Raw genomic sequence first — 24,461 nt, 5'->3', positions numbered from 1 at the left:
TCCCCAGGGTTTCAGCTTTGTTATTATTATTTATTTTTCTTTCTTTCTTTCTTTTTGGCATTCTTGTCTGGCCGTGTGGAGAAGAGAGAGATCAGATCCCCCTTGAGACAGCATTTTAGAGGGTCTCCCAGGTGCAGTGCCACCCCCCGCTGGGCTGAGCCTGCCAGGCCTCAGGTGTCAGGGAACAAGATGGCGCCCACGGCAAAGGGCACTGGGTGAGGGGCCAAGGTGGGCCTTCACTTACTCAGAGGTGCCAGCTGCTCTGAAGCCCAGACGCTGCCAGCTCCCTGGGCCCAGGAGTTGCAACCGCTTTCTCGCTCTGGGTTCTTCACTTCTTGTTGAGATCAGCTCCACATATTTTTCTGATGATGTCACCTATTCTGACTTCCTACATTTTGAAAGTTGATCTGCAAGTAAAGCCTCCATGAGGCTTTAAAAAAAAAAAAAAAAGAAGAGAAGAAAAGAAAGGTGTGCTGTGGGAAGATGGAGAAGAAGAAAAAGGCTGTTGCCTCTTTATTTTGAGATTTGCTGCAGCTGCGAGTGCCACTCCCCAGCCAGTTTCCTGGCTGCAGAGGGAGGCCAGTGGCCAGGCGTGTGTGACGTCAGGGCCAGGCCTGAGTCACTGCCAGCGGCCGGTCTGCCCTGCCACTCCGAAGGGGACAAAAGGAACCTTTGATGTCCAGGGGCCCTCCTCTCAGCACACTCGGCACTGAGCAGCAGGCCAGGAGAACATTCCTGCCGCCTCCCCACCCCCGGCCGCCCTTCCTACTTCCGGAACAGTCCCAGACAGATTCAACAAGGCCTTCCCAAGGGACATCACCTCCTACACGGCAGAGGCCTGGCCACGCTCTGTCACCGAGAGAAGCAGGGAAGAAGCGGGTGTTTCCCTCGGGACCTCTCGCTTCCCCTTTGCTATTTCCCTTCTTCCTTGTGGTACCCACCTTACCCAGGGAGCTGCAGTGAAGGCACTGGTCACCATCCCAGGGTGGCACTGGTGGCCAGTGTCTGTTCTCCTTTGCCTTAGTGCTATGGCCTTGGGCCTTAGCTACCTGCTCTGGGTGCCAACATGAGCTAGCTCTTCCCGGATCTAAGATGGCACCACTTTTGAAAGGAGATATGGCATGAGGCTTAGTAAATATACGATGAAGGAACGGTAATTTTAAAATAAAACAATAGAGGACATATATTAAAAACTTAGAGTGAGCCGGGCATGGTGGCTCACGCCTGTACTCCTAGCACTCTGGGAGACCAAGGAGGGTGGATTGCCTGAGTTCACGGGGTCCAGATCAGCCTGAGCAAGTGCGAGACCCCCGCACCCCCTGTTTCTAAAAAATAGATGGGCATTGTTGTAGGTGCTCGTAGTCCCAGCTACTGGGGAGGCTGAGACAAGAGAATCACTTGAGTGCAAGAGTTTGAGGTTGCTGTAAGCTATGATGGCACTGCACCATACCCAGAGCGACAAATTGAGACTTTGTCTCAAAAATAAATAAAAAACAGTAAAAACTTAGAGCGAATGTTCAAGCCTCTGTGCCAAGTACTTTATGAAGATCATTTCATTTGTTGATATTATTGCCACAAAGCTATGAGGTAGGTACTATTGTTACTTCTAATTCTATAGATGAGAAAATGGATGCTCAGAGAGGGTAAGACACTTCCTTCATGTCTCACAGCTGGTTAGTGGCAGAGCCTGGATTGTCTGATCTCAAATCGTGTTTTCTTAAGCACTATGCTGAAGGACTGGCGTGATTGAAGGAATACTGACCAGCGGCATCCTGTCCAGGAGAGGGAAGACAAGAATAAAGATGGGTCTTGGACCAAATCCTACAAGGACACAGTGGAACATTGGGGTGTCCTGTCTAGGTTAGACAGGCCTCATGCTTTCCTGATGTGTCCATACCAGGTCTGAGGGATGGCAAGTGGGAGGGTTACCAGAGTGGCCAGGAGGGTCAGAGTCATCAGGTCCCATTGGGGATGAGAAGCTGGAACCAGAAGACAAGTCAGGGAGGTCTGAGGGGACTGTGGTATGTGGTGGGTGCAGAGTCTGAGAGCCACAGTGGACAGGACACCCAAGGTCCAGGCTTGTTCTGGCTGCCTCCTGCCCTCGAGGATGAGGATGAGGATGAGGATGGGAAGGTCTGTGAAATTAAAAGGGTCAGTCTGGGGCAGGCAAGAAGACTAAAGAGAAGAAAGACATGATGGCGCTCTCAAAGACTCTGGGCCAGAGAAGGAGCTGGAACAGTGGTGTGGTTTCAGAGAGCGAGTAGGGCTGGACGGGACAGGGAGCAGACCTAGACCTCAGAGGGGCAGACACTTTCTACTCTTAGCAGCGTCCCACCAGCAATCAGCTGCCGTCCTGGGCCTGAGTGAGAGTCCTGGCAGTGGGTGTGTGTAAGCAAAGGTGAGGAGGGGTGGGCAGCAGAGAACACCTGCCTAGGAGGAGTCTGGGCCCAGATACACATGACCTCAGAGGTGCCTTCCCTCTGTGGTTTAGGATTCTGTGGTTTGTGCTTTTCCACAGTTCTCCTGAAAAAATGTCTCATTCTAAGAGGAAGACAAAAGCCAGGAATTTCCGGCCCCTTGTGGGTCTGAGAGGTGTCATTGGCCTCCTCAATAACGTGCCTATGGCTTTCTATTCCTCTCCACTGTGGGGTGGGCTGTCTGGTCACAAGGATCTCTCACCTTGGCTCTGGAGAGCTATGCCTTTGACAGCTGGGGACATTGTGTAGTTACCTGTTTCTGGGAGCTCTGCCAGTTGCCACTCTGAGGCCCAACTTGCTCTGTGGGATTTGAAGCCCTAGGCAGGTGGAATTTACAGAGGTGAATTTCACAAGAGAGAAAAGCCACATGCTTTTAATCAGGGGAGCAGCAGCAACTGATCAGGTTCACTGTCAATGTTCACACAGAGCCTGACCTTGGGCTGAGGAAAGCACTTTAAGTTCCAGGCATTTTTGGCAGCTGCCTTGTTTATTCTTTTCTTCCCTCTCTGCAGAAAATGCCTCTGGACACCTCCCTGCTCTATCTCCCCAAAGGCTTAGTGGCCTCACTTGCTTCACACACACAGGTATTTATTTCTCTAAGAAGATGAACAGAGGCCAATTATTTCTTTACTGCAGCTTGTAGGACCAGGATTATGTGAACAGAAGAAGAAAGGAAGGAAGCAGAAATATCAGTCAGCCTAAGTGAGACAGATGCTTGCACTGTGTGCTTTGGGACTGATATGAACAATAAAATCAGGGAGATGAGCAAACCCTTCTCCTAGAAGTACAGAGAAATACCATGACACTTCCCTGGCCTCTAACCTGTCTGGAGCATCCTCCCTCTTTGCTAAAACAAATGCTGTTATATTCTGAGAATTAAAAAAAAAATTTATGGGCTCAAGTAATCCCTTGGAAAATTTGTCTTTACTTGCCCCCATTTTCTCTCACTTCATTCATACTTTTTTTTTTTTAAAGAAACAGCTTATTAAGATGCAATTTACACACCAGAAAATTCACCCATTTAATATGTACAATTCAAGACTTTAGTATGTATATTTACAGAATGGTGTAATTTATAATCTAATTTTTCAACAGTTTTGTCACCCCCAAAAGAAACATTGTGCTTGTTAGCTATCATTCCTCGTTTGTCCCCTCCACCCAAGCTAGGCTTCCATTACTCTACCTTCTGTCTCTATAGATCTGCCTCTTCTTGACATTCCATCATATGGAATCATACAACATATGGCCTTTTGTGCCTGGCTTCTTTCACTTAGCATAATGCTTTCAAGGTTCATCCATATTGTAAAATGCTACGGTTCAAATGTTTGTCTGCTTTGAAACTCATGCTGAAATTTAATTTCCAATGTTGCAGTATGGAGAAGTGAGGCCTTTAAAAGGTGATTATTGCACTCACGGATTAATGTGGTAATGGGTCATCACAGGATAGAGATTCATGGCTTTATAAGAGGAAAAGAGACTGAGCTAGCACAGTCAGGCCCCTCACTGAGCGATGCTTGGTGCCACCTTGAGACTCTACAGAGAGTCCCCACTAGCAAGGGGATTCTCACCAGATGTGGCCTCTGACCTTGAACTTTGCAGCCTCCGTAACTATAAGAAATACAGGGTGCCCCCAAAGTCACCCCTAAAGTCGCTATACATAGGGAAAATGGGAAATTGTAGCTAAATGTGCCTTTACAAACTATTCATTACAGAATTTTACAAAATGTTTATAAAATATTATCTACCTGTTGTCCACCTCTTAGTTAAATTCTATAATGCACAGTTGTAAATAAAGGTAGATTTAGCTACAATTTTCCATTTTTCCCTATGTATGGTGACTTTGGGGTTGACTTTGGGGATACCCTATAAATTCCTCTTCTTTATAAATTACCCAGTTTCAAGTATTCTGTTATAAGCAACAGAAAATGAACTAAGACATAGACTATTTCAGTACTTATTTCCTTTTTAATATTCCATTATGTGGATATACGACATATGTTTATCCCTATATCTGTTGATTGATAAAATTTGAGTTATCTTCACTTTTTGGCTATTATGAATAATGTTGCTATGATCATACATGCACCAGATTTTTGTGGACTTATGCTTTCATGTCTTTTGGGCAGATACCAAAGAGTGAGACTGCTGGGTGACATGGTAACTGTGTTTAACATTTTGAGGAATTGTCAAACAGTTTTCCAAAGAACTGCATCATTTTACACTCCCACCAGCAATTTTTGAGGGATCTGATTTCTCTACATCCTTGCCAATAGTATTATTGTCTGCCTTTTTGATTATAGCATCCTAGCAGGTATGATATGGTATCTTATTGTGGTTTTGAATCACATTTACCAAATGACTAATAAATGGCACGTATCTTTTCACAAGCTTATTAGCCATTTGAGAACTGTCTCTTCAAAAAAAAAAAGAACTGTCTCTTCAAATCCTTCCTCTATTTTTATGTAGGTATGTATGTATTTTGGAGACAGAGTCTCACTTTGTCATCCTTGGTAGAGTGCTGTGGCATCATAGCTCACAGCAATCTCAAACTCTCAGGCTCAAGTGATTCTCTTGTCTCAGACTTCAGAGTAGCTGGGACTATGGGCTCCCGCCTCGATGCCCGGCTATTTTTAGAGATGAGGTCTCGCTCTGGCTCAGGCTGGTCTCGAACCTGTGAGCTCAGGCAATCCACCCACCTTGGCTTCCCAGAATGTTAGGATTGTAGCTGTGAGCCATTGCGCCTGGCCCCTCCATCTATTTTTATATTGAGTTGGTTATCTTTTTCTTTTTGAGTTGTAGGGGTTCTTTATATATTTTGGACACAAGTTCCTTATCAGATACGTATTTTGCAAATATCTCCTTTTCAGTAGGTTGTCTTTTCACTTTCTTCATGGTCTTATTTGAAGCATTAAAGTTTTTAATTGAGATGAAGTCCAAATTATTGATATTCTTTTATATCACTTGTGCTTTTAACATCATATTTGAGAAACCATTGTCTAATCCAAGGCTGTATACCTGGGTTTTCTTCTTAGAGTTTTAGTTTTTGTTCTTAGATTTAGACCTACGATACACTTTAAATTAATTATGGCATAGCCAGAACTCTTGTTAGTGGACAGAAAGGAAAGAAAATCAGAGAGTGCTCAAACTTAATTTATGTCCCATCACTCAGGGTAAAGCGCTTAGTGCAATGTCTGATAGACAATAAGGGCTCAATAAATGTTGGATTTAAGTTGTTTTTGCAGTGGTTACTTCATTCCATCACAGTTTATGTTAATGGTACGGGGGTTATATCATGACCTCTAAGAATCCAGCTTAGAGACTGCTACCCTGTGGCCCATCTCCACTTATTTAGGCAAATTTGGGAAATTTGAATTTCACATTATTATTCTCCTTTCTTTCACCTAAATCATGCCTCAGAGAATCAACTCCTGGAAAACTATGAAGCTCATCTTTGGGACTCCCTTGGTGGTGTCTGGAGGTCACATCTCCTGCTTTCTCCCTGGACCAGCACCAGACCCATGCTCTTGCCTCTCTGTCACAAAACCTTCTAGCACAGCGCTCGTAAAACTGCAGGTCAGGATGCGTTGTTCAGTGGTTGGCATTGGTTTCAAGGGACAGAACAACAACAACAACAAAAACAAAATAGAAAATACTCAAGTAAGTTCTAAGAAAGACTTCTATTTCAGTTTAATAATATCTGAGATGGGTCTGTCTGCAAAACATTTCCTACAGTGGCTCAAGGTTTTAAAAAATGTTGAAAAAAATGGTGTTGGAGAGTAGATCCTTCACTTAACGTGAGGTTAATTAAGGTGTTTAAACAACTCATGAGAGCATAAAGTCATGCCCGTCCAAGTGGTCTGTCCATTTTGATGGGGATTGAAACCTTAAGTCCCATCAGTAGTGAAGGATGCAGAGGTGTTGAGGCCCTTTCCTATAATTTATAATACTTGGAGAAGGAATGCCTTCTGCTAGCTGTGTGAACCTACCCACCCCACATACCACCTCTCAGACATCCCCTTCTCTCGCTCCCCCAATATCTGCAAATCCATACCTTGAACTTGCATGGGCCTTTCTATTTTCCAAAACTCTTTCATCTATTGCATTTGGTTCTCACAACCATCCCACAAAGTTGATGGGTCAGATCCAAGTCCTTGCTTGTCTGCTTAACACGTTGTGTGACCAAAGCCTCAGTCTCCTCAGCTTTATTATGTATATAACAGAGAGGTTAAGAGACCTGGCCAGCATCACACAGCCTGGAAGTAACAGGACCAGGAAGAGAACTAGATTTTTCACTTCCCAGCCTGCTTGTCCCAGAGGCTCCCCTCATGGAAATGCATATCTTTTTTTAGAGGCATGATTCATCTGACTGCCATTACCAAGAATGTTTAAAAAGCAGAGAACATTTTGCACTCCCTCCTATCCCCACCCCTATCTGAAAACACTGACTTTTATGGCACAAAGCACAAGACAAATAGCTCTTCATGCCTCCTGATTAAGGGTTATCACTCTCAACATCAAAGACTATTTATTTAAGTCTGGGTCTGTCAGAAACAGAGACAAGTCAAGAAAGGAGGAGAGCAAAGTTCTGAATGCTCGGCTTTTGTCCTCTGTGTAGGAGAGTGTCCCCCCTAGTGGCCCTGCAGGAAAATAGCTTTTGGAAAACCCATGAATAGATTCAATATTGACGCAGTCAGAGGATTTGGTACTTCAGAGGAGCTTAAAGCACTTGGTTCTATGTCTCTCTCAAGTGATGGAAATTAAGAACAAGAGCAGTGATTCTTAGCCAGGGGTGATTTTGCCCTCCTCCTCCCCTGGAACTGTTTGGCAACATCTGGAGACATTTTTGGTTGTCATTTTGGAAAGATGCTATTGGTATCAGTGGGCAGAAGCCCAGGATGCCACTAAAGCTCCTGTGATACACGGGACAGATCCCACAACGAGGAATTATCTGGCTCAGTATGTCAATAGAGGTGAGGGAGGGAAACATAGACGGGAAAAGTAGGGTGACCCACCAGGGACTTACAGTTTATTCACAGCTTGTAATGGCTCAGGCTAAGTGCTTTCTTTCTATTCCTTAAAAACAATTTTTATTAGAATTATCAAAAATCTAAACATAATAAATACATGCTCATAAATGAAAACAATATAATATAAGACATAAAGATTAATTGTCCCCTCACCCTTCCCATAATCAATGTTAACATCCCTGGGGGTTTATTAGGTTGAACTATATCAAAATGCCACGTTTAGACCCTTTCTGATTTTCAAAAATGACAATTTCCTATGGCTAAACATCAGATGTTCATCCCACCCTGAGATAACCACAAAGGTTATTTCACAGAAGATTCTTTTGATTTTGCTTGTCATGCTAAAATTGGCTTCAACAACATATATTACTTTACAAGTTTTTATTAATACACTGAATATCTCTTCAGATTAAAGATAAGAATCTTTGCATGTTTCCAGAAGTTTGAGATGCTCAGTACTACGGGCTCCCAGGAGTTAAGACGGCTGGTGACAGGCCTGAGAGGACTCCGAATCACGTGGTGTGTGTCTTTAATCCCTCTCTGACACTTGAGATTTCGCCCTTCTATAGAGAGCGTGGATCGTGATCAGAATCTTCTGTAAGCTATGGTGTTTAACTAGAAATTAATAACATTCTTTTATTGTCTTTTTATTTATTACTAAGGCGACTTTCTGTTTATAGAAAGTAATATTGATTTTCTTTTGACTATGAGGGAGTTAAAACTTAATTTTATGACAAATTCATGTGGGAAACTGAGACAACTCAAATAAAAATGTTTTAGTGGTACAAGATTAATTAAAGTTTGGAAAGGAGTGATGTAATTCATTCTTAGTATGGCTGATCATTTACTGATCATGCATTAAATCATTCCCTACTGATGAACACACAGGTTTTTTTCCCCAGAAGTTTAAAAAAATGACTTTGTCGTTAGAGCAATGTTGCAATAAATATCCTTATACTTAGACTTTCATACTTTTATTTCTATAGAATAGCTGGTCCAAAGTGAGATTCCTGGCTCAAATTTTTCATATATTTTTGATTTTAATAGATATTTTTAGATAGTTTTCAAAAAAGCTAAAGCAGGTCATAATTGATTCAATCTCATACAAGCAACAAATATTTTTCTTCATGCTTTTGACATCACTGACATCACCAGATGTTATCACTCTTTTTAGGTTTTTCCGGTATGATAGGTAAAAATTGCCATCTCATTTTTGCTTTTAATTTGTATATTCCTAATTCTTAGTGGCTGAGAACATAGACTCTGAAGTTAAAATGTTTGCATTTGAATCCAAGTTTGCCACTTCAGGGTTGTATTTCCTTGGTTAAGAGTCTTAAGATATTTCCCACATCTGTCAAAAAGAGATAAAAACATCCACCTCACCGAACTGCTAGAATGATTAAATGAGTTAATATATGTAAAACTCTAAGAAAAGTCCCAGGATTATATTAATAGTAAGCACTATTAATATATAAGTATCAGCAGTATGGGTAAGTTCGAATAACTTTTTCTAAGTATATTGACCATTTGTATTTTCTTGCAAATTAAATTTCTAGGTAATTTACCTATTTTTCTGTTGATTTGTCTTTTTCTTGTTAATTTATAGGTGCTGTTTGTATATTAGGCATCTTTAGGTATAATACTACATAGATTGCAAATGTACACTTTCCTCCACTTTATCATTAGTCTTTTGACTTTTTGTATAGTATGTATTTTAACATGGAACATTTTATTTTATTTATTTTTATTTATTTTATTTTTTGAGACAGAGTCTCAAGCTGTTACCCTGGGTAGAGTGCCATGGCATCACAGCTCACAGCAACCTCAAACTCTTGGGCTTAAGTGATTCTCTTGCTTCAGCCTCCCAAGTAGCTGGGACTATGGGCACCCACCATGATGCCTGGCTATTTTTTTGTTGTAGTTGTCATTGTCGTACGGCAGGCCTGGGCTGGATTTATACCCACCAGCTCTGGTGTATGTGGCTGGCACCCTAGCCGCTGAGCTACAGGTACTGAGCCACAGACGCTGAGCCAAACATGAAACATTTAAAAATGTATATGCAGCCAAACACTTTCCTTTATATCTTCTAAGTTTACTGTCTTGCCTGCGTTCTTTTTTACTTTTGATATTTAACAAATATAGTCCTATTTTTGAAATATATTTTTAGTATTTTATTTATTTTACTTCACTATTTAAACCTCCATAATTATGACCTATGATAAAACAAAAATCATTAAATTAGTGACTCATTAAACTATCTTTTTACCTACGAGAGTCTTTCCATCTTGGAAAAAACCTTTCATTTGATCCTTTTTCCCAATTTCTCTCTTGCTTCCCATTCTAAAATTCTTATACTTTCCTCCCAACCATCTGTCTCTTCTCAAAGCTCTATAATCTGTCATGTTCCTCCTTCTCCTTACTGGAATGTAGCAATTGCCTTCTAATGAGCAATTTTATCACCATTTTCTAGATCACCATCTGTCTTTTTCTCATGCCATTTGATCCCACTGGCCACTCCCATCTTTAGGAAAGACTCTCCTTTGATGGACCAAGGATGTTGTATTATCCTGGGTTTTCTTTGGCTCTTATAGAAAACACAGTTATTTGCCCACCCAATGGTCAACCCCCTCCCTTCCTTCTTGCTGACAGAGCTCATCACTCACCACAAGGACCAGGGCTGATACGCACCTTCTCAGCCTACCCTGCAGCAAAAGAATGGATATGTGATGTGATCCTTGACCAATGGCAGCACCATGATGGGAAGTCTGTTGTAGGGTACTGTGAAAAGATTTGCTCCCTCTAAAAACAGAGATGCATATTTCTATAAGCAGTTGTGAGAAGTGGTCATTCTTTGAAGAGCAGTAGCATCTTGAAACTATAAGGGAGGAAGTCAGAGTGCAAAAACCAATATACTAAGATGATGGAGAGAAAGATGGAAGAGCTGGGTCCTTGGCAATATGGGTAAACAATGGATCAACTCAAGAGCTACCTACCTCCAGATTCCCTGTTAGCTGATATATCTGTAATTTAAGCCATTTATACTTCAATGTGTTCTTACTTGCAGCCAAAATCTTGCCTACTGAGCACTCATATGACTCTACCATAGCTACTCCCTGGACTCATAAAGGTTCTCCTTGGCCTCCCAGGCCTCTTCTACCACCCTAAATGCAGACCTTTCTCTGCATTTGATTAGAGAATTCTGTAGCACAAAACTTTAGGGGTAATATCATGCCAACTGAAAGAAGCCAGCCACAAAAGATTACATATTATATGATTCTATTCACATAAAATATCCAAAACATGGAAATCTATAGGGGCAGAACAGAGATTTGTGGTTGCTTAGGGCTGGGATGGAGATGTGGGCTTAGTGAGGCGAGAGGTAAAGGGTATAGGGTTTCTTTCTGAGGTAATAAAAATGTTATAAAATTGACTGTGGTGATGGTTGTACCTATATGCAAATAAACTAAAAACTATGGAAATATACATTTTATAAGGATGAATTACATGGTATGTGAATTATACCTTAATAAAGATGTTTTTATAAGGAAAGTTTAACGGTGATCCTTTACCTAAAAAAGAAGCACAAATTCATTACCTTGGCATTCGAAGCTTTCCACTCTCCAGCCTCTAACTACCTCCTAACTTAATCCTACTACTTCTCTGTATGGCACACGACAACTCAGGAGTGGTTCCAGAAACATCACCTGTGCCTTTGCTCCTGCATTCCCCTGTTCCCTCACCATCTTGGTCTATCAAAATCTAACTTGTCTTCAAGGTCCAGTTCAGTTGCCTTTTTTTTTTTTTTTTTGTCGAGGCAGAGTTCTACCCTGGGCCCTGAGCAGAGTGCAGTGGCGTCGTAGCTCACTGCAACCTCAGACTCCGGCTGTGGGCATCCCACTGCCTCAGCCTCCGGGGCCGCTGGGATTACAGGTGCTCACTGCTGCGCCCCGCTGGGTTTTTCCATTTTTTTCATGAGTTGGGGTCTCACTCTCGCTCAGACAAGCCTTGAACTCCTGAGCTCAAGCAATCCTCCCGCCTCAGCCTGCCACAGTGCTGGGATTACAGGCGTGAGCCACCGCGCCTGGCTCAAGGTCAGTTCAAACGTTCTCTCTAATCTTCCTAGGCAGAAATGCCCCATGCTCCTCTAAATTCAGTGAATTCAGCATACTTCATGTGGTACATGGCTGGTCCTCTCTTTTATAGGCTGTGTACAATTAGCTCCATTGTGACCATAGTTTTGGAATCAAAAGTTGGGTGGTAACTATGTGTCGGAGGAAAGAATATTGCAAATCAGGACCATTTTAGAAAATCTGGATGTTGTGGTTGCCAAAATAGCCTTTGCACCAGAGCGTCTGATTTTTATTGGATAATATCCTTTCTTCTTTTACAGAGTTGTCACCATTGTCTCTCAGTTGGATAAAATAGCTGAGCTTCCTTTTTTCTCTAGGATCCATAGAAAATGCAGGTAGGTAGTCTTAACTAGTGGTCTTACCCCCGTATATACACCAAATAAATAAACGCTAGATCTATTACATAAGCTTTTCAAAAGACTATACAACACCAGAGGGAAAAAATAAAAGAATATTTTTATAATCTTATGATGGAGGAGACCTTCCTAAATTAATCACTAAAGACCCAAATACCACACAGAAAAATCACTGATAGGTTTCTCTACGTAAAAGCTTTCCATATGGCCAAAGACACCATAAACATGAAGGACAAATAAAATACTTTGAGAAAATATCTTCAAGAGAGTTACAAGAGATTAGCATTAGTACTAACTGAATTAATAGCACATTAGAAAAAGGGCCAAGAATACAAACAAGGAAGTCACACAACAAAGTGCCAATGACAAGTAGCTTATGAAAACTTAACATCCCTGGCATTGGGGAAGGAGAGAACAGTATGAGCATCTAATTTGCCTATTAGATTGGCAAGCATAGAAAAGACTAAGAATAACCACAGTGGTCAAACGTACAAAGGAAAGATCAAACATAAATAGTAGTGATGGAAAACAAGTTGGTTATATATAATTTATAGCAATTTGGCATTGATCTAATTCTTTTCTGCACTGAAAAAAATCATAGTTTCCAAGGGAACCAAGTAAACTTTTACGAAGTCATTCTTGATGATTAACAGAGGAAATCTTAAATCTTTTCTTTCCCAATTTCTCCATTCTATAAAGAGGCCTATAAAGAATACACTCCCCCGACCCCACCCTACCCCAAGACAGGGTCTCCCTCTGTTACCCAGCCTGGAGTGCAGTAGTGTGGTCATAGCAGCCTCAAATCCTGTCAAGCCATCCTCCTGCCTCAGCCCCCTGAGTAGCCAGGAGTACGGGTGTGCACCTTCATGTCCAGATAATTAAAACAATATTTTTGTAGAGATGTGGTCTCGAAATATTGACCAGGCTGATCTCAAACTCCTGACCTCCCAAAGTGCTGGGATTACAGGTCGGAGCCACCATGCCCTGCCAGAATATACTTTTCAAAATAATTTTCAGTCTGCTTACAATACTGAATAAGGAAGACGGGCAGTACCAATCATTTTTAAAAGCCCTACTCGACTTCTTGAAGTGAGAATTTAGTCCTGAATTTCCCCATGTTTGTCTGAACTAAATATCATCCATATAATGCCATGCTTGACCAACTGACAAACTCTATGACAAGGAGGGAGGGACAGGAGCACTCTGCTGTCCTGTTTCCCTTTTTCTGGCTTTCCTCGATTTGTGTTCATTTGCACAAAAGCTTTTTATTTCCCTGATGCCTGGTTGGGCTTTACTGTAAGGTTGTATATTGGTATAGATTTTTATCAATGTTTATGATTAACCAAATATCCAGATTCTTCCTGAACCTGGTGTATTCTCTTATCCCATAATCCTTTCTAAACAGACTCATTCGTATCAGACCTAGAACACTTTTGCATGAGTTAGAAAAAGGCGTCCCCTTCAATGTGACTGCATGCCAGGATGCACAGTTTGGCTAGTGAAGTGCTGGTCATCTTCAGGCCCTCTCATGCCTGGGGCCACTATACTAGTGTCCTGTTCCTTACTCCAGCCTCAGTCCAACTGCTACCCAGGGAATCCTGGAAAATTGCTGTTTCATCATTCCCTATGGTCCCAGGGTGCTGTGACACCTGCCACAGTTAATGCTGCGGATACGCAGCTCAGGTTTCTCCTCGGGCTTTTCTTCCTGAGCTGCCCTTTGAGATTTCATCAGGGGTCCAAATCTCTGTTAATGCCTTTGGCCACCCAACCCCCACCCCCACCCCCACACAGGCTGAGTGTTCACCCATGAAACAGAGAGTGGCAGAGAAGTTAATTGGTGTCTTATCCTTTTTACTGCTGCAGCCTTATCAGCAGAAAAGTATGGCAAGGTAATTTTCTTCTTAGCCTTGAGTTTTTTGTTTTTTTTTTTTCCTTGTCCTGCTCTGGCTCCCCTTCCTGAGAGAAGAAATAGCCCTTTATGCTTCAGAGCCTAAAACAGAGAGGTTTCTGGGTCCTCAGGAAAAACCCCTCCACTCAGAGCTTTGTTTGAAATCCGGACTTATAAAAGAAGAATTATCCAGGATGGTGGAGATAGTTGCTGTGATTAAAGGAGGCCCTGTTGGTTCTTGCCTAAGATGGAGAACTCTGTGGGTTGTGGGGGAGGGCAGTTGCAGGTTTCCAGGTGGCAGGGGTCTGTGTCCCATGACCTCTCATGGATTCAGTGGGGAGGCACCTGAAAGCCTGTGCAGGCTGGACACTAGATGCTGCAGCTTTGAGATGACCTGTGCCAGTGGAGACAAGAGCACAGCACCAAGAAGCCTCCCCGTGTTCCTCCCAGAGAGTCTGACCGGAGGAAAAGGCTAGAACATGGAGCAGCAGAAGGAGCAGTGGTTACCACAGCAACCTTCATGGTCTGTGAATCAGGCTGCCCCTGTTGTCCTGGACCCATGAAAGCCTGGGGCTCCAGTACTCTCCCATGGAGGGCACAGGGAGATCTGGTAACCATGATATTGAATAGTTCCCCAGCGTTGGAGAGTAAGAAGCTTGAAGCCACGTTTAATATGATTCTGGACAAATACAGACATGTTACATGTCTTTGTACCTAGGTATTGTTACTAGGCCACAATGCTTGCCTGTCATGCACATTTATTTCTGTACTGTAATCTGCATTTTGAGTGGTGCTTCCTCTCATTGTAATCTCCACCTCTTAGACATTTCCTTTTGTCTAACCAGCACATGTAGCTTAGTTTATGTGCATATATTAACTTAGTGGAAATTGAGTTCTTTGGATCATGCCATGCGCTCCAGTTATCATTATAAAAAAGGATGGAAATGAGATCTTCAAGAAGAATCACAAGAATGAGGCCTGGAATTGGGCCTAGACCTCAATCTTGATTATGCTGATAATTCTCTTTGTGCCCAGCAGGAATCAACTGAGGGACAGTGGGGTTCTCAGACAAATGAATTTAGGTTTCTTTCAATCAGAATTTTGAACTAACACCAACTATGCAAACAGCAATGTGCTAAGGACTCTGAGAAAGAAAAAGAAGTAAAAGATATGGGTCCTTCCAGGAGGAAGATACCACCTTGCTAGAGAGAGAGGTCAATGGACCATGAAGTGCACTGTGGGGCTGGGCTGACCATGAGCAAGGGAGGACATGGGAGCCCAGAGAGCCACAAGGAGCAGATGTGTCAGGAAGGCCCCTGTAGAAGGGGTGCTGGGAGGAAATCTTTGCCCATCTAACTTCTAGATTTCAGTTGGCTGGAAGAGAGAGGAAGGGAACAAGAAGCTCCAGGGAAAGAAAAGCTACCTGGGCAAAGGATGAGAGAAGAGAATGGTCACCACCCAGTTAGACCTGGAGGGTGGGACCAGCTTGTGGGTGGTTTCCATGCTGGGCAAAGGAGTTCAGACAGGAGGCAGATGGGTTTCCAGCTCAGGAATTCCATGCTGAGAGCGGTGTTTAAGGAGGATCAGCGGGCAGCTTACCTGAGATATTCTGAGCATTAAGGGTTCTGTGGGTGAGTAATGATACCTTTGTAATAATGCTTATGTTACTTTTAAGACGCTGACTTTGAGATGCTAGCATTGTGTGCATTGTGCATGGAACTTCTAAAGAGGTTAATGCCTTGATATGACTTAATCCAGACTATTAGCAAGATGGTGAAGGGATTATTGACTTATGAAATCAACAAGTCCCATCAAAAGGGTCTGGGTTGAAGAAATTTGGGATAAGACCAGATACAAATGTCAACTTCATAAGCTGGTTGTAAGTTGCTGCAGGAGTTGGCTGACAACCAGGTTGTTCTGTAAGACCACACTTGCAACTAGGAACAAGAAGGATGTCCCTGAAGATAATTGCTAGAGTCCAGGAAATTACCTTCCAAGAAACTGCCCTAGACAATGGGAACAGTGAGGCAGGACTGTCACAAGTCACATGGGAGCAATCTCACTGTACACAAGGCCTCATTTACCACACTCATTTATTCATTCACCCACTTTCAGTCATTCATCCACATGTTTGTATCTGCCGAGGCACTATGGAAGGTGCAGGTTTCGGCAACACATGACGTGGTCTCTGCAGTCCATGGAGAAACAGACGTGCACACAATGACAGGAGTCCAGAGCCCCCGTTCCCTCTGTCCTTCCTCACCCTTCTCTCAACATCACCACCCACTCTTCTAGAAAACCGAAACACCTGTTGTATTGGTAGGCAATTTGTTCTCAATTTTCTTCCACGAGTTCCCATGTCAATGTTTGCTTTTTGGTTAGTAACAAAAGTGAAGACTTTCTTTTTTTTTTTTATTGTTGGGGATTCATTGAGGGTACAATAAGCCAGGTTACACTGATTGCAATTGTTAGGTAAAGTCCCTCTTGCAATCATGTCTTGCCCCCATAAAGTGTGACACACACCAAGGCCCCACCCACCTCCCTCCTTCCCTCTTTCTGTTCCCCCCCCCATAACCATAATTGTCATTAATTGTCCTCATATCAAAATTGAGTACATAGGATTCATGCTTCTCCATTCTTGGAAGACATTATTCTTAGTAAAGCATCAAAAGTGAAGACTTTCAAGGAGAATTTCTAGAATTCCTTACTTTTCTCTACCTTCTAAGGAGCATAGGTTGGGAGGAAGTTGTAAGGTAAGTGATGCAAAATGGAAAAGATCGAAAAAAGGGGTAATCACCCTCAGGAGAAAGGGCTCAGGATTCCCTGAAAGAGGAGAGGATGAGGGCTTGGCTGGGAGAAAAAATCGTGGGTAGGAAGGAGAGAGAAAGAGAAGCAGTAAAGGTGAAAGAGGCAGAGAGATTGATGGGAGAGGAAAAGAGAGAACATCTGGGTCTGAGCACCCCTCGTGAGCAGAGGAATTTGGGGCAAGGGGACTCTATTTGGAAGATGTGCTGTGTGTTATGCCATGAGACCCCCCACCATGGCACTCAGCTACTTTCCAAGACTTTGGAGTCATGAGAGGGGAAATCAGCCTGCCTGCCTGCCTGCCTGCCTTCCTTCCTTCCTTCCTTCCTTCCCTCCTTCCCTCCTTTCCTTCCTTCCTTCCCTCCTTCCCTCCCTCCCTCCCTCCCTCCCTCCCTCCCTCCCTCCCTCCTTCCTTTCCTCTTTCTTACAAACCAGTACTTCTGAGACTGAAGGCAGCCTAGATTTCTTTGGGAGGGTGTTACTTTCATTTTGCAGTCAAGTCTCCTCAGACTTCCTCTCTGCCTGCATGTTGGATGTCTGAGCTTCTAGGCCTAAGCATTTGTCATGATCAGGGATGTGACTTTTCCGGTTGTAGCGTGGAGTGCCCCAGTTCAGCGTCTGTTCTTCCATCTGGGAAAATATAGGCTTCACTCTCTATTCTGCTTGGAGAACTACTTTGTGGTAAAGAATGTCCCTCTGGCCCACCCCACTTTTGATGGCCAGAATTCATGTTGGCTTTAAGTTCCTCTCCAGTTCCCCTCATTTTCTTCCATTCTTGCCTTCTTACACATCTTTCTTTGGATGCAATGCTCCCCCCATCTGTTTATCTTCACTGTAAACACACTCTGAATCCAATCCTTCTACAAAGTTCTGATTCTGAGAGCTTGAACGATCACATCTTTTTCATAGTCTGTACACACCTCAAGGACAAAGACATGTTTATTTGTGTGTCTGGAGAAGGAGGTAGGTGCTGGGATTATACTTTCCACTTCATTCAGCTCAGCCCCCCTCCTCATTCCCTAGCTCTTTTTCTTGCTTTATTTTTCTATACCACCTGATACATAACACGTTCATTTATTGAATTACTGAGTATCCATCTCCCATGTTGCCTTAGGATGTAAGCTCTATGAGGGTAAGCTCTAGACCAAAACCACGCCTGGCATAAATGCCTACTGGGTAAATGGGTTCCCACTGGGACTCAGGTGCTCAGTCAGTATGGATGAATTGAAGTATACGTCTAGAAACATAACCCTACAAAAACAAGCCTTTATCTGAAATCCCCAGCAACCTGAGGTTCAAATAGTATCTTTTCTTTCTCTCCCATTCGGATTTTAAAAAGCCTTCAAAAATATAAGTGTAACTCAGCTATTACAAATTGTTAAATAAAGATTATACTTAACGCTTGATATTTTCAACTTATGATATTGAATCTGAGAGAAACAAAAAGGGGATTCAATAATATTATATTTTCATACTGCTAAAGAGAATTATTGATAATTTTGTCTTCTCAAAACAATTTTTATTTTGCTACACTGGACTTGAGCCACAAATTTAAGATTGTCAATCAGAAGACTTCATGACACTTGAACATACCATTTAAAGGATAAGCATAAAGCAAACAACTGGTTACTAGCCTCCCAGGTCAAATAACAGCAAAGCCAGCTCTCTCAACTCCTCCCTGAGTTCTGAGCACCACTACTCCCTGCCCCATAGATGATACAACTCTGATGTATGTGATAATCTTTCACTGGCTTTTCTTTATAGTTTTGCAACCCATGTTTTATAATTTTTATCAAATTGCGTTTTTGTCAAAATAACAACAGTTTTTTCTCATTGAGAAAAAAATTTTAAAAAGTAATAGTTGCCTGTCTTCCCCAGTACCATTATGCAGAGGCATTCACTGCTCACCTTTTAGAAATTTCTTCTGATTCCTATCTCCAGACCATTAAACAATACGCTTATATTGCTAGCGCCTGCTGTACCCATGTTAAGGGAGTGGAAGTACAGGGGGAAAATGTTCTTACCAATAGAATGAAAATTTGACTTTTCCTTAGCAACACTGTATGCTAGAAAGCATTAGAACAATTTTTCAATGTTCCAAGAAAAAAAAATTTTTTCAAACTAAAAATTTACTTTCAGCCAAAGTATCAATTAAATATGGTATTAACTACAAGGCAAAAGAAAATTTATTACCTACACATCCTTTCTAAAGCAGTTACTACCTGAAGCAATTTATAGAGTCAGTATAATCCCTATCAAAATACCAACAACATTTTTCTTTACAATGAAATAGAATTAAAAATCCTAAAATTTATATGGAACCATAAGAGACCCTGAATAGGCAACACAATCAAAGAACAAAGTTGGAGGCATCATTCTTCCTGTCTTCAAAATGTATTATACAGCTCGGCGCCCATAGCACAGTGGTTCAAGTGCCAGCCACATACAGGATGGTGGGTTTGAACCCGGCCCAGGCCAACTACACAACTGTAACAACAACAACAACAACAACAAAATAGCCAGGCGTTGTGGCGGGTGCCTGTGGTCCCAGCTACTTGGGAGGCTGAAGCAAGAGAAACGCTTAAGCCCAAGAGTTGGAGGTTGCTGTGAGCTGTGACGCCACAGCACTCTACCAAGGGCGACATAGTGAGACTCTGTCTCAAAAGAATAAAAAAAAATCATAAAGCTACAGTAGCCAAAGCAGCATGGTACTGGCAAAAAAACAGACACACAGACCACTACAACAGAATACAGAACCCAGATACGAATCCACGTATTTACAGCTAACTTATCATTGACAAAAGTGCCAAGAACTTACAATGGGAAAAAGATAGTCTTTTCAATACATGTCCTGGAAAAACTGGATAATTATATGCAGAAGACTGAAACTATACCTCCTCTCTTAATATATGAAAATCAAATCAAAGTGAATTAAAAGCTTGAACCTAAGACCCTGAACCATGAAACTACTAAAAGAAAACATTGGGGAAATGCTTAGGTCTGAGTAAAGATTTATTGTGTAAGATCTCGAAAGCACAGTAACTGAAGTAAAAATGGCTACATCAAGCTACAAAGCTTCAGCACAACACAGAAAGCAGTTAACAGACAACTCACAGAAGGGAGAAAATATTAGCAAACTATCCACCCGACAAGGGATTAACAAGGAGACTATATAAGGAGTTCAAACAACTCAATAGTAAAATAACAATCATACTGCTAATCCAATTAAAAATGAGCAAAAGGGCGGCGCCTGTGGCTCAGTGAGTAGGGCGCCAGCCCCATATGGCAAGGGTGGCGGGTTCAAACCCAGCCCCGGCCAAACTGCAACCAAAAAATAGCCGGGCGTTGTGGCGGGCGCCTGTAGTCCCAGCTGCTCGGGAGGCTGAGGCAAGAGAATCGCGTAAGCCCAAGAGTTAAGAGGTTGCTGTGAGCCATGTGACGCCACGGCACTCTACCCGAGGGCGGTACAGTGAGACTCTGTCTCTACAAAAAAAAAAAAAAAATGAGCAAAAGATCTGAATAGACATTTCTCAAAAGAAGACATACATATGGTCAACAGGTATATGAGAAAATGTTCAACATCACTAATCAGAGGCCTGCAGATCAAAATAACGATGCAGTATCATCTGACCCCGGTTAAAATGGCTTGTTTCAAAAAGACAGGCAACAAAGAAAGGGGAACCGTTGTACACTATTGGTGGGAAAGTCAGTTAGGACAGCCACTGCAGAGAATGATAGAGAAGTTCCTCAAAAGACCAAAAATAGAGCTACCTCGCTTTACAGCAATTCCACTACTGGGTATATATATCCAAAAGAAAGGAAATCAAAAAGGTATCTGTACTCCCTGTTTATTGGAAAATGATTTATAAGAACCAAAATATGGAACCAACCATCTATAAATGGGTAGATAAGGAAAATGTGGTATATTTCACACAATGCAATGTTATTCTGCCATAACAAAGAATGAACTTGTGTCATTTGTGGCAACATGGATAGAACTAGAGGCCATTATGTTAAGTAAAATAAGACGAGCACAGGAAGACAAATATTGCATGTCCTCATTCACATGGAAGGGCTAAAAACAAGTCAACCTCATGAAAATAGAGACTAGTTTAGTGGTTACCAGAGGCTGGGGAAGGGAGGGAGGAAAAAAAGAGCATAAATGTATTTACTTAAAAAAGGTAAAGATGGTCAATTATCTATGTACATTTTACCTCTGGGTGTCACACTTTCTGGGGGCAAGACATGATTGCAAGAGGGACTTTACCTAACAATTGCAATCAGTGTAACCTGGCTTATTGTACCCTCAATGAATCCCCAACAATAAAAAAAAATTAAATTAAATAAAAAAAAAAGTAAAATAAATTTCAAAAAGAAGTTACCTGGGGAATTGCTTTAGCAAACCAAGGCCGTAGGACCAGAATGAACAAAACGTGGGCTCTCGGAAGCAGTCTGATCTAGTGAAGACCCTGGGTGATTTCTGTGCAGGAGCTTAGAGAGTGAGATGTCCAAATTGGAGCAGAGGAGATCTCAGGGACAAAGAAGAGGATTTGATGGAGGACCTGATGGCATAAGGAGATTAGATAAACCTGAGGGATAAAACAAAGGCAAAGATTCTCAGAAAGGCAAATACAAACTCCGAGGGGAGAATACCAAGACAAGACGTGTAATCGGAGTCATTACTAACTTTACCCAATATTTTTTCATGGCCATAATAACGTGAACCCTATTACTCATTTTCAACTCCTGGACTGAATCTATACAGAGAGCACAGAAGACTGAGCTTTGGTCACAGAACAGATTATAAATATCACGGAGCATCTTTTTCTTCATTCTTAACATGTAAATGTAGCGGTTCTCTGTCTGGTGGACTTGCCCTTCAGCTCTGGGAAATGCCTCCTATTTCTCAGTATCCATTTGCTCTTTCTGTCACTACTGTTAGTCAGCTGCAGAACAGCTGGGGTTAGCACTCTATGGCGCGTTTGTTTCTCTTTTTTGCCCTCGCTGGGAGATTTCTTTGAATTTATATTCCAATGCTTCTGTTGAAAAAGATATATAGATACACACCCCGAAACCTCTTTAAGCGACCACCCAAAGAACTGCAACAAACTGGTCAAGGTACAGAGGTAGTAACATACATATCCACTCTATGAAAATGCGGTCAACATAAGGAGCTGGTCAATGTAGGGAGGTGGTCAACTATGGGGGTTCTACTTCTCAAATCTCTCTGAGGATGCTAATTGGGGGTTTCTTTCTTCTCTTCTGTTTCCTGTGTTTCTTGGGTTTTTCTTGTTTATTTTTTATCTATCTTTGATGTTGTGGACTTTCTTTTTTTTTTATTGAATCATAGCTGTGTACATTGATATGATCATGGGGCATCATTCACTAGCTTCACAGACCGTTTACCAAGTTTCACATATACCCTTGTAAAATGCACCGCTGGTGTAATCCCACCAATCCCCTTAAAAATATGGAACACTTCACGAATTTGCGTGTCATCCTTGCGCAGGGGCCATGCTAATCTTCTCTGTATCATTCCAATTTTAGTGTATGTGCTGCCGAAGCGAGCACGATGTTGTGGACTTTCTTCAAAGCCTCCTCTGGGCTTCCTCAAGTTGTCTTTACTCCAGAATGAGGCAGTGAGATGCTATTTGGTTTTGTTGGGGGCGGTTTGTTGGTTTTGCACCTGAAGGGCCTTCTCAGCAGTGATTTAGCCCTCGGGTGATTTGGCTCTGCCAGCTGCCTGCTGTGGAATCTGACAGCACTCTGCTGTAGTTTCTTCCTAGATTTGTTGTGAGCATTAAATGTAATGGACTCATTACAGGGTTATATAACCATTTGCTGCTTCTGTTACTTTCAGGTGGGCTGAAGAAAATCCTCAGGTAACTTCTTTTTTAAATTTAATTACTCAGTAGGGACCCAGCATTTTAGCTAGGGAGCTCGGAAATGCCAGGATATCAGGGATCTTATCTTCAGGAGGACAAGGCTGTCGGCCTTCTGGAGGATAGGGAAGTAGAGGCAGGAGAGGGCCTGGCTGCCACGTGGCCTGAGAGGATAATGCTCCAGTCTGATTTTTCTTTTCTTTCTTTTTTTTTTTGTTTTTGAGACAGAGTCTCACTGTGTCACCCTCGGTGGAGTGTCATGGCGTCACAGCTCATAGCAACCTCCAACTCTTGGGCTTAAGTGATTCTCTTGCCTCAGCCTCCAGAGTAGATGGGACTTCAGGTGGCCGCCACAACGCCCGGCTATTTCTTGTTGCAGTTGCCACTGCTGTTTTAGCTGGCTGGGGCTGGGTTCGAACCCGCCACCCTCGGTATGTGGGGCCAGTGCCCCCCACTGAGCCACAGGCGCTGCCCTCCAGTGTGATATTTCAGTAATCACCGTGGGTTCAGCCTCCTGCTCTCTCAGCCAGTGTTTGTGAATGGCCTTGTCGGCTAAGTCTTGCGTTGCAGAGACGTGTCTTTCAGTTCTATCTTTCTCTACCCCACTCGTGTAACGTGGGTTTGGCCTCTTTGATCCTCTTTCTCCTACTACCCCTCCTCCATCCACTATCTGCCTTCCAGAAATTCTCCAAAATTGCTTACCTGCTAAGAGTCCCTTTACCATAATGGGTAAAAAGTTAATCACTTTGGGGCAGCGCCTGTGGCTCAGTGAGCAGGGTGCGAGGCCCCATATACTGAGAGTGGTGAGTTCAAAGCGGCCCGGCCAAACTGCAACAAAAAAATAGCCGGGGGTTGTGGCGGGCACCTGTAGTCCCAGCTACTTGGGAGGCTGAGGCAAGAGAATCGCCTAAGCAAAGAAAAAAAAAAAAAAATGTTAATCACTTTTTAAATGTCACTTGTCTTTATCTTGGTGAAGATAAATCAAACATGCTTATCTGCCCTCTTTAATCAGACGTTTGCAGACCCTACTGACAGAAACAGTGACATGTGCTCCGTGTGTGAAATCCTAGCTCTTTTTTGTTCTTTTCTTATACTTGTGGGGTCTTTTAAGCTCGCGTAAGATGAGAAAGGAAAGGAAGAAAATGGTGGCCCAAGTGATTTGGTTTAATTGAGGGTCCTTTGAAGATACTCTACTAATGTATTCCCCTCCTGATTTGCAGTCAGCAGGAGAGAAGATTTTAGGCAAAGTTTCAGGAAAGACATTGGAAGTAATGATAAAAATATATCACTTAAATAGGAAGATACAATTACTTCCAACTTCCAAAGTTATTATGAGCATATCTTTTATCATATGTACCACCAGATCATTCTTCCATGGCACTATTGCTGGAAGTCAATATGTATATTAGCTCAAGAATGGATGTGGGCTATTTCTGCAAAATACAGTAGTAGTTCCATTATGAATAATAGTTATTTGTTGGCTTATGATTCACTATTTCCATTACATTTATAATATGTACATATTGAGTAAAATTAGGCTACTGCTTTGAAGCTCAAGATGGTAGGATTTGTAAGCATTTATGAAATCTAAGCATTTAAAAATTTTACTGGCAACTACCCTTCAAACAAATAATAGATTGATAACCACACCCTGATTAAGAAATTCACTAGTAGGTAGTCTTTGTTAAAGGAAAGTATATTTTAACCAAAACATAAATATCAGTCAGGGTCTAACTAGAACAACAGAAACCACTACATGTATTTGTAACAGAGGGAGTTTAATATGCAGAAGTGGTCACACAGGTGACAGAGAATCTGTGAAGCTTAGATTAGCAACGGCAGGAAGTCACTCTCAATCCTGGGCTGAAGAAACAATCTGGAGAGATGGTGTTACCA

General features: G+C 42.3%; 1 protein-coding gene and 1 non-coding gene across 7 annotated transcripts in view; both read right to left on the bottom strand.

The window, feature by feature from the left end:
* The window catches only part of ZBTB38 (zinc finger and BTB domain containing 38), a 129,379-nt gene that overhangs the window by 74,047 nt on the left and 30,871 nt on the right, over nt 1-24,461 (bottom strand). For 3 of the 6 annotated variants that reach the window (XM_053598687.1, XM_053598677.1, XM_053598678.1), the window contains exon 1: nt 245-811. The gene's annotated coding sequence lies outside the window, so the exon portion shown is untranslated. Of the gene's footprint in view, nt 1-244; nt 812-21,065; nt 21,246-24,461 lie in introns of those variants that run through there. The other 3 variants (XM_053598682.1, XM_053598684.1, XM_053598685.1) reach the window with 2 other exon arrangements.
* On the bottom strand, nt 22,148-22,254 carry LOC128592814 (U6 spliceosomal RNA). Its single transcript, XR_008382028.1, has one exon. It is a non-coding gene; the product is annotated as a U6 spliceosomal RNA (small nuclear RNA).

Source organism: Nycticebus coucang, chromosome 8, assembly GCF_027406575.1.
Source record: "Nycticebus coucang isolate mNycCou1 chromosome 8, mNycCou1.pri, whole genome shotgun sequence".
Classification (NCBI taxonomy): Eukaryota; Metazoa; Chordata; class Mammalia; order Primates; family Lorisidae; genus Nycticebus; species Nycticebus coucang.
This window is presented reverse-complemented; position numbering and strand designations above follow the sequence as displayed.